The sequence below is a fragment of the Mirounga leonina genome, unplaced genomic scaffold (genome assembly GCF_011800145.1).
Source record: "Mirounga leonina isolate KUSES-001 unplaced genomic scaffold, KU_Mleo_1.0 Mir_127, whole genome shotgun sequence".
Classification (NCBI taxonomy): domain Eukaryota; kingdom Metazoa; phylum Chordata; class Mammalia; order Carnivora; family Phocidae; genus Mirounga; species Mirounga leonina.
The window spans coordinates 11,289,849-11,293,700 of NW_023270316.1; positions in this window are offsets into that span (position 1 = coordinate 11,289,849).

Here is a 3,852-nt window from a genome sequence, read left to right on the forward strand (position 1 = left end):
GGGGTTGCATTTTTTTTCTCTCCTGATCACACAGCTGAAACTGCTTTATGGGATTTACAGTCAATTTATATATTTTCAAGAGAAAACTCAATTAAAAAATGGGTCTATTTTAAGACAAACAGCATAACTGAGTTATCAAATGCATATTAAGAATGGAGGCAGAAATAGTTCTGGAAATTCCCTTAGGTTCCTATCTCAGATTTCACTGTTGCTTACAGGTACCAAAGAAAACACTACAATTAAGTAAACTGATGAATTAGCTTGCCTAAGAATTCACTGCTAGATTGAAACATTTAGACACTGCAGTTGGCAAAGCCAGTGTCAAATCCTGGAGACTTGAGAAACGGGAACGTTTGTGGATGGAATATACCCGTCTGGAGTAGAAAGGAGCTCAGTGCCTGGAGAAAAGATGCAATTGTGAAGAGGAAGTTTAAAGGCCAAGGACACACGAAGTCTTTGGAACAATAAGGGTGAGGAAGTCAAGAAGCAGACTCGCCAAAGCCACATTGAAACAATTTATTTTATAGGATCCCCTACATTTCCAGAATTAGTGAGCAGAAGAAGCGCCCTGCTGCGAACTCGGGCTGTGGGCTCTCGCGCTCACACGGGCACTGGGAAAGGGATAAAGTCAAGTTGACGCGGGTCTCTTTCGCCTGGGCATTTCAAATGAAAATATAAGAAGGAGGGCGGGGAGAGAGGGAGACAAAACGGAGCTCGAAAAGACCGACTCCGAAGTCTGCAATAAAGATTAACTGGAAAAAGGAAGTCCATAGCAATTAAAACTCCTACCCTGGCTCATTAGTATTCATGACCGAATGTCCAGCTTTTCTGTTTATCTTTCTCCCAAGATCAATATCCGAGCAGCGTGGGTCTGGGAAGAGCCCAAGCCCGGCCCTGCGTGCGCCTGACCTCTCGCGCCCTCCCTACAGGTCAGAGCATCTTCAGAACCGCCGGGCCAACGCCGCGCCCAGGATCATTAAAGCCACCATTCATCTGCCGGCAGGGAGAGGGAGGGGGAGGCCTGGGTTGGGGGGATGGGGGTGGGGGCAACCGGCAAACAGACCCAAACGACTCCAAAGAGTTTCGAGAAACCACACTCCACCACACCAACCACTGTGGGCCCAGTGGGCCAGGAGAAAGAAAAGAAAAAGAACGAAACGCGCGCGTTTGCAGCAAGAGGCCCAGCGCGGCTCCTGGCCAGACGGTTGCTGGCTCGGCCTGGTTCCAGACCCAAGATTTGAGGGGGGTTGGGGGACATGGGGCAGGCAACATAAGAACCTCTCCACACGCTCCCCTATAGAAGACCCCACGCCCACTCCCAGCCCCGCGCGGTCTGTAGCCGCCCCAGGCCTCCACCAGCCTCTGAGGAGCAACCCAGTCGGGGAGCGTTAACTAGGATGATTATCTTTGACATTATTAACATTATTATTATTTCTACCCCCAACCTCTCTGGCGGCGTGGCGCCCTGTTCTGCTCCCCTGGGCCACCAGGTTTGGCCTCGGGGACAGGAAAATACTGGCGTCGGGAGGTTAGGAAAAGAAGAGGCTAAGGGCAGGGGTTGGAGGAAGGGGGCTAGGGTTAGAAAACTCTTTCTCTTCCTCCTGGCTTAACACAGAGGTAAAGGAGCGACCTCCAACGCACACCCGGGAGTCAGTGGGTGCGAGGGGAGTCCGGACAGTCTGGCCTATCACATTCCCAAGGAAGTGGGCCTGAGGAATCCGGACTGTGTGCGGGGATCCCCCACCCAACTTGTCTCACACTGGTGGCTCAAAGTGCGGGTTTCGGAAATAAGGCCCAGGCAGCAGACTCTCAAAAGCCAAGTTGGATGGAGAGTTCAGGGCAGGCCGGGGCCCTTTCGGAGAGAGGCCGTAGGGGGTGGGGGAGCTGGAAAAGAGCGGAAGGGAGAGGGGGGCATCTTTTGCTGGGTCGTCCCCCTACGCGTCCCCAATCTCTGCAGCTCGGGTCCATCCCACGCACGCGAATGGATGCCTGGGGGATGCCGAAGGAAGCGAGCATATGTGAGTGCATGTGTGTGTGTGTGCATGTTGAGGCGTGGAGAGAGATTGTGAGAGAGAATGTGTGTGTATGCAGGGGATATGTCTGTGTGAGTGCACGCAAGTGAATGAGGCACCCCCCCCACCCCCCAGCTCTGGCCTGGTGGCTGCGGGATGCGGGACGAGGGCAGGATGCAGGGCTGGAGACGAAGTGAGGGGTCACCTCTTCAAAAGCTCGTCGAGCCCTGGGAACAAAAGGGAAACGTACAAGGGCGACGAGGTGGCCCCAGCACGGACAGTGCGCGGACTGGGCCCTGAGGGGCGGGGCGGGAGTGGGAGGACCCTGGCTTCGCGTGCCCTGCCCGAGGTCTGCGCGGCGGAGGAGCAGGGGCGGAGCGGGGCGTGGACCCTGCGGCCGCAGTCACTCCACAGCCTTGACCGTGAACTCGAACCCTCGGGCTGCCCTGGTTATGGTTTACAGAAGTTCTCATTCGTAACACCCTGTTCAAATTGCCAAGGCTGCCTTTTCTTTCACAGGAGCCCAGCGGGACGACCGACCACTCGATCCAGTCTGGAAGGATCTAGATTCTTCCCTAAAATAAAACCCCTGCAACAATCCGTTGGAGGCATGGGGAGGGGTTTAGCGAGGAGGGCCACACGTCTCCAGCCCTGTTCTAAGCTGCCAGTTAAAAATAGAAACCGTTCATTGCGGTCTGCTGGGGGTGGCAGTGGGCCGAGGAGCTCCAAGTTTCTGTGGAACCAAAGCAGTATCAGACTATATAATCAATCAATCCTCAAGTATTCATTGAACGCATATTTTGGATCCCGTGGGTCGCTTTCCGAGACACGCGTCCATTGAAGTAAAAAAGGCATCCAAGGGTTCAACCAAGTCTTGGTGAGGTATTATTTTGAGGCCTTTATTGCTTAGCTCTTGCACACAGGCCTAGCGCGCCCTTTCGGTGACTTTGGTGGTGTGACAGAGAGGAGAGTCCCGAGTGAGTACTTGGGAGGCTCCCGCGTGTCCAGGTGTGCTACTGATGCGCTCACCAGGGACCCACCAGAGCACACCTCCCCCAGTCAGTCCTGCCTACTCAGCCGGGCGACCGATCACTTGGAAAACCCAGGCCTTCCTAGCCACCCCTGGAATGCCGGAGAACAACGCGGTGTACAGGGAAACCCGAAACTCCGGTCCAGCCTGTAATCTGCCCTAGATATCAGTTTTGTGCGGAAAATACACCATTTGGTACTGAAAACATCCGTCCGAAAAAGACAAAAGGGGTGGGGGTGGGGAGGAGGAGGAAGAGAGAAGGTGCCAGCAGAAAGGAAAGGGGCTGGGACAGCGGGGACGGGGTGTGCAGGGCCTGGGACCTGTTTCCTCTACTCGCGTCCCGCGGGGCCTCGACCTTAGCAGCCTCCTCCTTGCGCCCTGAGCAGAATCAACCCGGCCTCTGCTCCAAGAGTGACCTCCTCCCCGCCTGGGACTTGGGGGACTGCACTGAACCAGGAGAAGCTGATACCGATGCCAGTTATCATTGTGGTCATTAATAATGCAGTGAGGATCACGATAATTAATAATAATAATGATGGTCCTCCCGAGGGGGCTCCAGCTGCCTCCGGATAAAGCGGCTCTCGCGTGAGGGGAGTTATTTGGTGGGGGATGGAGCGGAGCGCAGAGGGAGCGAGCTTGGGCGCTCTGAAGTTCAAGTTGATGGCTGTGACCGGCAGAAACCGTCCTCAGGCGGAGGCAGTCGAGCCACCCTGCGGGTAGCGAACCAGAGGCTCAGTTCTGGATCCCTGAGGGAAGCGAAGATGGGATTCAGTTTTCTAGTTCTGGAGTCCAGAAGAGGGCAGGTTAGAA